This window comes from Cynocephalus volans, chromosome 2 (genome assembly GCF_027409185.1).
Source record: "Cynocephalus volans isolate mCynVol1 chromosome 2, mCynVol1.pri, whole genome shotgun sequence".
NCBI lineage: Eukaryota > Metazoa > Chordata > Mammalia > Dermoptera > Cynocephalidae > Cynocephalus > Cynocephalus volans.
Window position 1 is genome coordinate 54610824 of NC_084461.1, and position 12361 is coordinate 54623184.

At 35.1% G+C, this 12361-nt stretch overlaps 1 protein-coding gene across 5 annotated transcripts in view; it reads left to right on the plus strand.

Moving 5' to 3' along the window:
* RNF180 (ring finger protein 180) overlaps positions 1 to 12361 on the plus strand; it is a 247587-nt gene that overhangs the window by 15545 nt on the left and 219681 nt on the right. The gene's annotated exons all lie outside the window — the stretch shown is intronic.

Genomic DNA, 12361 nt, shown 5'->3' on the forward strand with positions numbered 1-12361 from the left:
GGATTAAAATTATGGAAGGTATACTACTTTCTGGCCCATTGCTAATTAAAAAGGGGAAAACTATGTATTTTCTGATGGATAGTTTCATAAGGAGGATTATAAATAATTTCAATACATGCAGTAACAGACAGTCATCAAACCATATAAGATGTTATGAAACTCAGGCTGTGTTCTGTAATGGAGTCTATAGAAAGTTAATCTCTATAATAGTTTTATGAAGGTAATACAGTTTCCCATGGTGGTGTTCACTAAATTTATCCTGGTGATGCCAATAAATTGTGCTCTGACTTTAAGCAGAATAAGGATAAGGTGACTTATTTTTTTGTCTTGCTTGTGCTTGCTTGCTTATTCAAATGCATTCATTCTACTGATAAGTGCCCAGCTCTGTGCTAGCACTATATTTTATTAAACTGTTGAGGAGTTTGCAGATCAGCAAAGAAGACAAACAAGGAACAAGTAATTAACAGTGTGATGAATTTTCTAAAAGAAAACATAAAAAGGCCTTTGGAGGAAAATAAGAGGGGGTCATACCTAGGCCAAGGAAGACCTGACATTTCCCCATCTCCTTTCCCACACTGAGACATTAAGCTGAGACTTGAAGGATGTGGTGGCACTCCCTAGAGGCTAGAGACAAGGTTCCCAGGGATCCAGGGATTGGAGCAGAAGGAGGTTGCTGGTGGAGTAGAGGAACTGAAAGAGGGCTGGATTGCTGGACTGCAGAGCAGACTGAGGCAGTGCATGGGTAGTAGCCTGGTCAGCAGAGGACTGGGAAGCCCCAGAAGGGAGCAGGAGAATAATATGTTTTGCATTTCAAGAAGGATTCCACCTTCAGTATGGAGAATAGAAGTGCTTCAGATTTTCATAAAGTAAAACCTTGTTGGCTGGAACTGTAATTTCTGGCCTATAATTTTTGAAGTCACATATTTGCTTATTGTTTATAGAGTATATGGGATAAAATTTCCTTGGTCTGTAAAAGAGAGAAATTTTGCTCCGTTTTACCTTTTTGAAAGAGCTGGCTGGCAAGAAAGCTTTTGCTCTCAACCCACCGTAACCTCTTTTTGTCCTTTTCCCCCTTCCCTTCAGGATCCTGAAGTTTTCAGGCCAAATCTTAAGAATCATGACTGTAACTCTGAGTGATATTGCCAAATGACTGGAATTAGAAGTTTTTCTTGGAATGGTTAACAGAAGGGGAGCCTTCAGTTATGATAACCTGAAAACATATGCTACAAATACCTAGAACTGCTGTAGAAATATTTGACTAAATGCTGAAAGATGCATAGATGAACTTGTAACAATGGAAAGGAAAGCCCCAGGAACCAAAAAGAACCATGGTGGGGAGAGCTTGGCAAATAGATACATCAAATAAAAACTACCCTGGTGTGAGGGTGGGGTTGCTAGCTTCACTAGTCTAGTGCCTGGGTTTTAGTACTCATTAGTACTCATGGCCACGCAGGAGACTGAGGCCTTGGGTACACATGAAGCAAAGAGGTGGGACCTGAGACCCCTATGAAAGCCAGGACTTGGGAAGGTCAATATCCTCAGAAGAACAGTAGGTAAGAAAAAATGGTCCACTGCTATAAGGAAGTCGGTATTGGCCAAATCTCTAAGTAAAAGGTGAGGAAAAGTCTCATTTGAAAATTCTGTTTAAGATTTTAAAACTTTTTATGGAAAATTTGAAGCATACACAAAAATAGAATGGCATAATGAATCCTTATATATCCATCAGCCAGCTTTGATAGTTATTAATACTCTTTCATTCTTGTTCATTTTCTACATTATATAATTTGTTTCTACACTATATAATTTTGCCTGTAAATACGTCAATGCTTACCTCTGGCCTAAGGACCTTTAAAAAACATAACTATTATATATCACATGCAACAAGATTAACATTTCTTTAATATCATCCAGTACCAATTACGTGTGTGATTTTTTTCCAGTTGTCTCAAAATATATTTTTTAGAGTTGATTTGTTTGAATTGAGATTCAAACAAGGGTCTACACATTGCATTTGATGGATGTTTCTCTCTCTCTCTCTCTCTTTTTTTTTTTTTTGGTTGTTCTGTCTCTCGTTTTTTACTGTAAACTGACAAATTATAATTCTGTATATTTATGGGATGCAAAGTGATTTATGATATACATATGTATGTGTATACATACATACATACCCACAATATGCTATTAAGCATAGTAACTGTGCTGTGCAATAGATACCAAAAAATGTGTTCCTCTTGTCTGACTGAACTTTTGTACCCTTTAAGCGATGACTGTGTCTCAAATCTCAAGTTTCTCTGCCCTCTTTTAAAAATTTATTTGTTGAAAAAAATAAGTCATTTGTCCTATAGAATTTCCCACATTCTGGATTTGGCTAGTAGTGTCCTCATGGTGTCATTTAACATATTCCTCTATTTTTCATATAGTAGATAAAGTGGTTCCATCCATTATAAAGTGCTCTATCATTTTTTTAAATAGTTTTTGCATCTTTTGATGGTTTTATCTAGATCCATCATATCATCATATCATCATATCAATGGTAATTTTAATATAATCATTCTACATTTATTAGCACCATGTTTCTAAACTGAAGATTTTTTTCTTACCACCTGTTTGGTTACCCTGAAAAAGTCTGTGTATAGCAAAGGTAGGGTAACACTTGATTGGATTCTTTTCCTTTATACATTTTCAGATTCTGACATTCTCCAAATCACCTGTGAATCTTTAACTTCAGGTTTGGGATGTGAATTTATACTTCTAGGGGAGCTCATACATTATCAATTTTACGAAATAATAAGTATGTGTGCAGCTCCTTCCTGGCAGAGTTATTACATATGATGTTCTGTTCATGTGAATAGTCACAGGTTCCAAAGCTCACTTCTACAAAGCAGTTGTGGATTACTTCTGGGAATAATAGTCCTACATAACAATGAGATTTTTCTTACATTAAGAACATGCTGTTTCTTTATGTCTACAAAAGGAATATTCCTTTTCATTTCGTGGAGATATAATGTACTGAGCACTTCCAGTATATAACTTTTAGGTGATTGATTATGCCATAATCTAATGGCTACAAATACACCATGGAGCTTGTAAGCCAAAAACTGTGCACATTTTTTATATAAGCCCCCAGAGTGTATGGGAAGCTTAAAAAAAAATGAAATTTAGAAATATTATTTGCTCTGAAATGGTCTGAACTGGCTAAATCATTTAAGCATTTTACTTTCTGAGTTGTTAGGCATTGCTCCTTTTATACATTTAACAATTTTACCTCACTTGTCTTTTTATCTTTTCCAATTTTTAAGAAATATACTGATAATATGGAAGCTCCAAATTTCTTGGTCATTTCACTTTTTGATTTTTTTCTTGTTCACTAACAGGTGATTTTTACCTTTTGAGAGATTATGAATTCAATATTTTTCTCCTTTATGCCATGTATTTATTCTATGCATTAAGTATAACAGAAAAGACACACAATAAAACATGAGCATTCTAATAATGTCAAAATTGAGAGGACTGGCTTGGGTTCTGTAGGTACTGGTATGGACTGAATTGTGTCTCCCTCTTCCTCAAGTCCATGTGTTAAAGCTCTACCTCCCAATATGACTGTATTTGGAGATAAAGCCTTTAAGGAGGTAATTAAGGTTAAATGAGGTCATAAGAGTGAGGCTCTAATCTAATAGGACTAGTGTTCTTATGAGAAGAGGAGGAGACACCAGAAGTACACACACACACACACACACACACACACACACACACACACACACACACACACACACACACACACACACACACACACACGAAAGGCTATGTGAAGACCCAGCAAAAAGGCAGTCATCTGCAGGCTTGGAAGAGAGGTTTCTTTCACGTTTCCCAGAAAGAAACCCAGCTAGTACCTTGATCCTGAACCTTCCATGATCCAGAACTGTGAGAAAATAAATTTCTGTCATTTAAACCACCCAGTCTGTAGAATTGTGTTATGGCAGCCTGAGCAGAATAATACAGACTTTTGTATTATTCTGAAATGGGGTTCTACAGCAACAAATACCTAAAAATGTGAAAGTGGCTTTGACATTAGATAATGTGTGGAGGCTGGGAGAGTTCTGATATATCTATTAGAAAAAGCCTAGATTGCCTTGAAGGAATCGTTGGTAGGAATATGGATGTTAAAGATAATTTTGTTGAACTCTCAGACAGAAATGAGGAATGTGTTATGGGAAACTGGAAAAAAGGCAATTCTTGTTATAATATGGAAAAAAATGGCTGAATTGTATTGTTGTGTTTTGTGGAAGGTAGAACTTGTGAGTAATGACCGTGGGTAGTTAGCAGAGCAGATTTCTAAGCAAAGTGTTGAAGATGCAGCCTGGTTTCTCCTTCCTGCTCGTAGTAAAATGAAAGAGGAGAGGGACAAATTGTAGAAGGAATTGGTTAGGAAAAAGGAATCAGAAATTAAGATTTGGAAAATTCTCAGCCTATTCATATTGTAAAAATTATAAAGCATGTTCTGGAGAGAACTCCCAGTGTGTAACTAGACGATCTCTTCATAAGGGATTCCCTATAGTTTAATCAGCCATCTCAGTGGAAACCAGGAATAGAAATGGGATTATTCAAGCAGAAACACTGCAAGTTTAGAGTTAAAGGGGGCAGACAGGTCAAAATAATGGAAGGCTTTTGGACTTCTGGGATTCTACAGAATAGGACAATAGACTTATCTAGCTGAGAACATGCCTTATCCTTCAAGAAAAGGGAAGAATGTCCTCAAGGGTGATTTAGAGGATTGGCAGAACGGCCACTGCCTCCTCTGTTTCAGAGTATGGGCCACCTCCTCAGTTTCAGCAGGTTAGGCTGCTCCTGCCCATACCCTGAAGGACAAAGCTGCTGCCTTGAGCCAAGGTAGTGGCTCTGACATCCCAGTGGGCCTAGAAGGCAAAGGCACTGTCACACTGGGCCCATAAGGAAGAGCATTAAGCCAAAGAGTATTATTCTTGAGCCTTAAGATCTAGTGAAATTTGCTTTGCTAGGTTTTGGACTTGCTTGAGATCTGTCACCCCTTCTTTCTGATTTCTCCCTTTTGGAATGGCAGTGGCTTTGGCTGTCCTATTCATGTCCCAGTATTGTATTTTGGAAGTACATAACTTGTATGGTTTCACCATTTTATAGATGGGAAGAAATTTTGCCTCAGGGTTAATCATACCTTGAATCTTACCCATACCTGATTTAAATGATATTTAGGTGAGACTTTGGACTTGGAGTTAATGCTGGCATAGGTTAAGACTTTTGGAGGCTGTTGGAATGGGGTAAATGTTTTTTGCATATGAGAAGGACATGAATTTGGGGGGGGGGGGTCACAGGGGGAGGAATGTTATAGATGAAATTATCTCCCCTCACCAAATCTATATGTTGAATTCTTAACCACCAATGTGACTGTATTTGGACATAGGGCATTTACGGGGTAATTAAGGTTACACAAATCAAATTGGTGGGGCTCTAATCCAGTAAGACTCGTGTTCTTATTAGAAGGGGAAGAGACACCAGCCAGAAGTATGTCCTCAGAGGAAGGGTCATGTGAGGACACAGCAAGAACATGGCTGTCTGCAAGCAAGGAAAAGAGGCTTCACCAGAAAACAACATTTTTAGCATCTTAATCTTGAACTTCCAGCCCTTAGAACTGTGAGAAAATAAATTTCTATCGTTTACACCACCCAGTCTGTGATAATTTGTTCTTGCAGGCCAAGCAGATTAGTACAGGTACTCTACCAACAAGGCAGAAAATTTCTTACATTAGAAAATCAGTGTTGAAATCACAGTTCCTTGAAGTTGTTATGACAAGCAAACAGATATGAGGTTGTTGGGGTGGGGGGGGAGGGAGGTTTCAGTAATGGGCCACAATAATCAACCACATTGTATATTGATAAAATTAAATTTTTAAAAAAAGAAAATCAGTGTTGATATCAAATTTCAAAGGAAGGGCTATTTTGAATTATCTAAATAAGCAAGACAAAGTAAACTTCCCCTTTTTGTTAATGAATAGTAATTACTTTGAGTAGATGATACTATTATTAGATACCAAAATAATTAGATTCTTTTCAATTAATAGACTCTTTTTGGAGCAATTTCAAATTTACAGAAAAATTGATCAGAAAGTACAGAAAGCTGCCGTTTTTATTTCTGTATAGAAAGTACAGAACACCCCCTCTCCCTTCCACAGTTTCTTCTATCATAACATCTTATACAAGTGTTAGTGTGGTACACTTGTTACAACTGGAAAATGAATATGGATGTATTATAATTAGTAACGTCCATAATATGCATTGTATTTACTTGTGTTGTATAGTTCTATGGATTTCAAGAAATATGTAATGCCATGTATCCACCATTATAGTATCATACAGTATAGTTTCATTGCCCTAAAATTCCCCTATGTTGCACCTATTCATTCCTCTCTCCCTCCCCACAAATAATGAGATGTTAACACAAGAAGATGATGAAACTGCTAGAAAATACTGATTTGAACTTGTCTTTCTTTAGTATTCTGATAGAAAATTTATAATACTTCACAAAGTTCTATGCATGAAATACAAAATGTCTTTTGTGTTGTCTGACTTTTTAAAAGATTAACATGTTGGTTTTTAATTGGGTTGGGCCTTTTTTTGCTATTGAGTTTTAAGAGATTTTTACATATTTTCATTATTAGCTTTTTATCATATAGATAGTTAGCAAATATTTTTTCCCCATTTTATAAGTTGCCTTTTCACTCTGTTGATTATTTCCTTTGCCATGCAGAGCTTTTTGTTTAATGTAGTCTTTCTTGTTTAGTTTTGGTTTTGTTACCTGTGCTTTTGGTGCCAAATCCAAGAAATCTTTGTCAAAACCAACGTCAAGAAGCTTTTCCTCTGTTTTCTTTGGGCAGCGTTACAATTTTAGGTGTTATGTATAAGTGTTTAATCCATTTTGAGTTGATTTTTGTGTATGGTGTAAGATAGGGGTCCAGTTTCATTCTTTTGAGTGGGGATATTCAGTTTTCCCACCACCATTTGTTGAAGAGGCTGTCCTTTTCCCATTGTGTGTTTTGATACCTTTGTCCCCATATTAATTGCATTATTTACAATAGCTAAGATATGGAATCATCCTAAGTATCCATCAACAAATGACCAGATAAAGAAAATGTGGTATGTATATACAATGTAAGACTGTTCAGACTTAAAAAGAAGGAAATCCTTCTTTTTGACATTTGCAACAACGTGGATGAATCTGTAGGACATTATGCTACGTGAAATAAACCAGTCACAGAAAGACAAGTACTTCATGATCTTATTTATATGTGGAATCTAAAAAAGTCAGACTTACAGAAGCAGAGAATAGAATGGTGATTGCCATGGGCAGGGAGGAGGAGGAAATGGGGAATTGTTACTTCCCATGGAGAATGGAGGTATGAAGTGTCGGTTATGCAAGACAAATAAATTCTAGAGATCTGTTGTACAACATAGAGAACATGTTGTACAACATGTTCAAAAGAACATGAGGACATTTTTGGAGCTGATGAATATGTTTAGTACCTTGATTGTAGTGATATTATCATAGGTGTATGTGTATGGTCAAATACACCAATACATATATATTAAATATGTGCAATTTTTTGTGCATCAATTATACCTCAGTAAAGCTTAAAAAATACTAGCATGTCAGTCAACGTAACAAATAGTATGTCACAAAATTATTTTTTTATCTTCAACTTACATTAGATTTTTCTATTTTGGCCCATTCCCAATTGTTCAGGATTTGGATTCTGAAAGTCGTCTTTAGCATTTAACCAAAACTTCAGTGGTAAAAGAAGCTGGGACTGTTTATCCAAATATAAACTGATCTTTGTCATATATCACTTTTATAATGAGAGAGCACCCTGAACACGTTCCTACACTTCCGTATTCTCCAATTTTTCCTTGAAGATGGATAAGTAATCCGCTCGTATAGGCAGGAGTAGGAAAATACATCTGTGTTTCTTTGTCCCATTGGAAATACTTGACTTCCTTGAGAGTTTTCACTGTTGACATTGCTCCATATTGAGCATTCTTTATCTACTGTTTTCAGAGGCAAACGTGGTTATATTGATGAGAGGGAGAGGGAGAGAGAGAGAGAGGAAGAGAGACACACTTTGAAGTTACTATAAGCTCTTAAAGTCGTTTTTATATTGAAATATGCATACAGAAAAATGAACAGATCACAAGCATACAGCTTGATGAACTTTCACAAAGTTAACATGCCCATATAACCAGTACCCAGAGCAGGAAACTAATAGTACATCAGAAATTATTTATTTCTAGTACCAAAAAAGCTTATCAAATGTCGTTAGCTTATTACTTATTTATTTAAATCCTTGTGTTTTATTTATTTTTTCTTTATTCTTCAGCTTTATTAAGGTATAATTGACACATTAAAATTACATATATTTAAGGTGTACAACTTGATGTTTTGATAAACATAACCTTGTGAAATGATCACCACAATTAAGCTAACATATCCATCACCTCACATAATTACTTCTTGTGTGTGTGTGATGAGAACACTAAGGTCTACTCGCAGTAAATTTTAAGTATACAAGACAGTATTTTTAACTATAGTGACCATGCTGTACACTAGGTCTCCAGAACTTACTCATCTTGCATAACTGAAACATTGTACCCTTTGACAGGCATTTCCATATTTCCTCCACCCTCTAAGTCTGCATCCAATTTTGAACCCCTGTTTCCTTCCCAAATAATTGCAGTCTTGTTTTCCCTTTCATGCCACAGAAATTATTTTGACAAAGAAAATAGAATAAATAATTTCAGTCTTGCTTCCCCTTCCAGTGTACCACAGAAACTATTTTGACAAAGAAAATGGTATAAATAATTTCAGTCTTGCTTCCCCTTTCCAGTGTACCACTTAAATTATTTTGTCAAAGAAAATGGTATATTTTCAATCCTGTGACTATATTAGCTCTTGAAAGTATTTAGGTATGCATTTATTCATTAACAAATTGTCTAGAGATAAATATTTAACTTTTTTAATAAAAAGGATTAAAAGTTGACCCGAGTCCTATTATTATTAAAAATGCATTTAATATTGACTTCTTGAAAATACATTTAATGTTGATTTCCACAATATTACTTTCCAATATTACTTTTTTTTTTCTTTGAAGAGGGGTACAGAGTTGTATTTCAATACACATATACAATGTGTAATGGTCAAATCAGATTAATTAGCATATTCATCATCACAAAACTATTATTTCTTCATGATGAGAACATTTGATCTTCTAGCCATTTGAGAACATACAATATTTTTTTATTTAACATTGTATCCTGGCAGATTTCTTTGAGCAGCACAATTTCTCCTTCAAATAAGGGAAACCATGTAGGAAAATATTTACATGATTTTATTCTTACCATGTAAACTAGTGAGAAATGTACATAGTGGGAGTGGGTTTTGTTTTGTTTTGTTTTGGCTGATTAGTAATGCTGAAAGAATTATCAAATGTAAGTCCAAAAGTTGAATTTAAACATTTTAAATGAAATATATTTACTAGTATAGGCATGTTTTATATATCAAATATATGAAAGTGATATAGTTGAGGTGAAAATCCTGAGAGAGCAAATAGTCGTTACCCATCTCCATATGTAGTGAGGGAAGAAATACCACATCGACATGGGGTGTGTGTTTGTGTGTAATATAATGCATATATTGTTTATCCATACATGTGTACTCCTCAGCTCCTCAGCAACAGAGAACATACTTGCTAACCATTGTGACTTATATATAGTTCTAACAAAATGGAAATTTATGTAGCCTAAAAGGGAAAAATGGTGTCATGTATAACAGGCACTTAGTTTCTTTTTCACGGATTAACCCTTTCCAATCCTCACTCCTCTTATTTACTTGTCTTTTTCTGTTGTTAGCTAGGAGTCCTGGTACAAAGTTGAATACCAGGGCAAAAAGTGAGCATCATTGTGCTCTTCACGATTTTGACGAAATGCTTTTAAAGTTTCACCATCAAGTATTTTAATTGCTAAAGTTTTCTATAAACTCTCTTTATCAGGTTAAGGAAGTTTCTTTATTTCTAGGATGCTAAGTGCTTTTGCTTTTCAATTGTGCCCAAGTGTTAAATGTCACCAAAAGTTTTATTTTTGCATCTTTTAAGATGACCATGTGTTTTTTCTTTTAATCAATTAGTTTGTTGAATGTATTGAATAGACTTTTTTTTTTGCAATTCGAATCATCCTTGAAATTCCTAAAACTGATATTTAATTTATTAATGGGTTTGGCTAATATTTTATTTAAGATTTTAGTGTCTGTACTCATAAATAGATTTGTCTATAATTTACTTATGTTCTCCTTGTCTAGTTTTATATTTCCTTATCTGGAAATATATGTCAGTGTTATATTAATGTTATAAAATTATTTGTGGAATCTGTTCTTTTCTGTTTTCTTGATCATAGTTACATAAGTTATAAAGATTATCCATTTTTTTTCTTTCTCTCTCTTTTTTTTTTTTTTTTTTTTTTTGTGACCGGTAAGGGGATCGCAACCCTTGGCTTGGTGTCGCCCACACCATGCTCAGCCAGTGAGCGCACCGGCCATCCCTATATAGGATCCGAACCTGCAGTGGGAGCGCCGCTGCACTCCCAGCGGGGTCGGCCCAAATATTATCCATTTCTAAGAAGATTGGTAAAATCTGCTAGTTAGACTATTTGTGCCTTTATCCCCTCCAAAGTTTTTTTTTTTTTTTTTTTTTTTTTGGTTTTGAAAATATCTGGAGTCTATCTCAATTTTTGAAATTGTTTTGGTTTTTTTATGTTTTCTAACTTTAGGTTACTTTTAATAGTTTATAATTTTGTCCATTTCATCTCAAGTTTAAATCCATAATAACAAACAAGAATGACTGAAAAGATTGGATACCCAGGACCATGAAATTATATATGTGGCAAATGCCGGTATTTTACCATAAAGAGTAGGAGATAGCAGAAGGTAAACAAAGGAATGCAATTTCTTTATGGAGGTTATAATTCTAGTGCTTGGTGTTACAGAAAATTTCAACTTAATCTGCTACGAATATGTTTCTCCACAGGGACACATCTGTCCTAATTAAATATTTTAAAGGCTGTTATTGGGAAATAAGATTTTCATAGGCAACATTTTTGAGACAGCTGTTTTATGCAAAGTGGCAGTTCTCAAAATGTGGTCCATGCCCCCTTGTGTGTGAAGACGGTTTCAGGGAATCAGGTCAAAACTATTTTGTTGGTAACACTGAGATGTTATTTGCCTTTTCCCCATGTTGACATTTTTACTAATAATACAAAAGCAACAGTGGATAAAACTGCTGGTTCCTTAGTTGAACCAAGGCAATGAAGACAACCTGTTCTAGTAGTCATTTTATTCTTCACCAACACACACATACAGTTTAAAAAAACTGTGTATCAAAGCAGTGAATGTCATTGATTTTATTACATCTTTACTCTTAAATTCATGTCTTTTTAATAGCTTTTGTGGGGGGAGGGAAAGAGAACATCTAAAGCTCTTCTGCATTCTACTGAAGGCTATGGTAGTCTTGAGGAGCCTTATTCAGTTGTTTTAATTGAGAGCTTAACTAGCCACCTTTCTGTGGCACACCATTTTCACTTGAATGATTGACAACAATGTTTATTCAGACGAATATTTGGCAGTATTTATTACAAGTGATAAAATTTGAACTTTAAAGAAAAACTGGAATTTTGGAAAATTTGTATCTACCCCTATGACCTTGACTGCTGCCCAAGAATTAAAGAACTTTTTGCTAAGGTTGGTGGTGATATTAACAAATGTGATGTTTTCAATATTGTATAATATTTCAGTATTTGATAGATATACATAACTCAGCAAAACATTATTTTCTACATACCCAGTATATTCAGGAAATGCCAGAAAGCAACAGGAATATCAGGATAGGTAGTGAAGTGTACTAAGAGGAAATCTATGAGCAGGCAATATTAAGAAAGTCAAGCAGATATTAGCACATAGCTTGGTTCAAGAGACCAGCCATGGAGATAAGAAGATCAGGTTACCATGACAAAGACCAACATTGGTAGGAAGAACTAGGGTTCAAGGAGAGCACTCTATCTTAGAAAATTAGATTCATCTGATCTGATCAGAATTGGAGTAAAAAATGAGGAACAGGATTTGGGAAGAAAATAGAAGACTAAGATACCTGAATTTCTTAGGCCTTGTCAGTCTGTAAGTTCTCCTGAATCCATTTGAACGTTAATATCAGAATCTTATTGTTTGTTTTTCTGATCTGTTACTCAGAAACCAACCCCCTTGCAGAGTTCCTATAAGTATTTCTTAGCATCCTCGG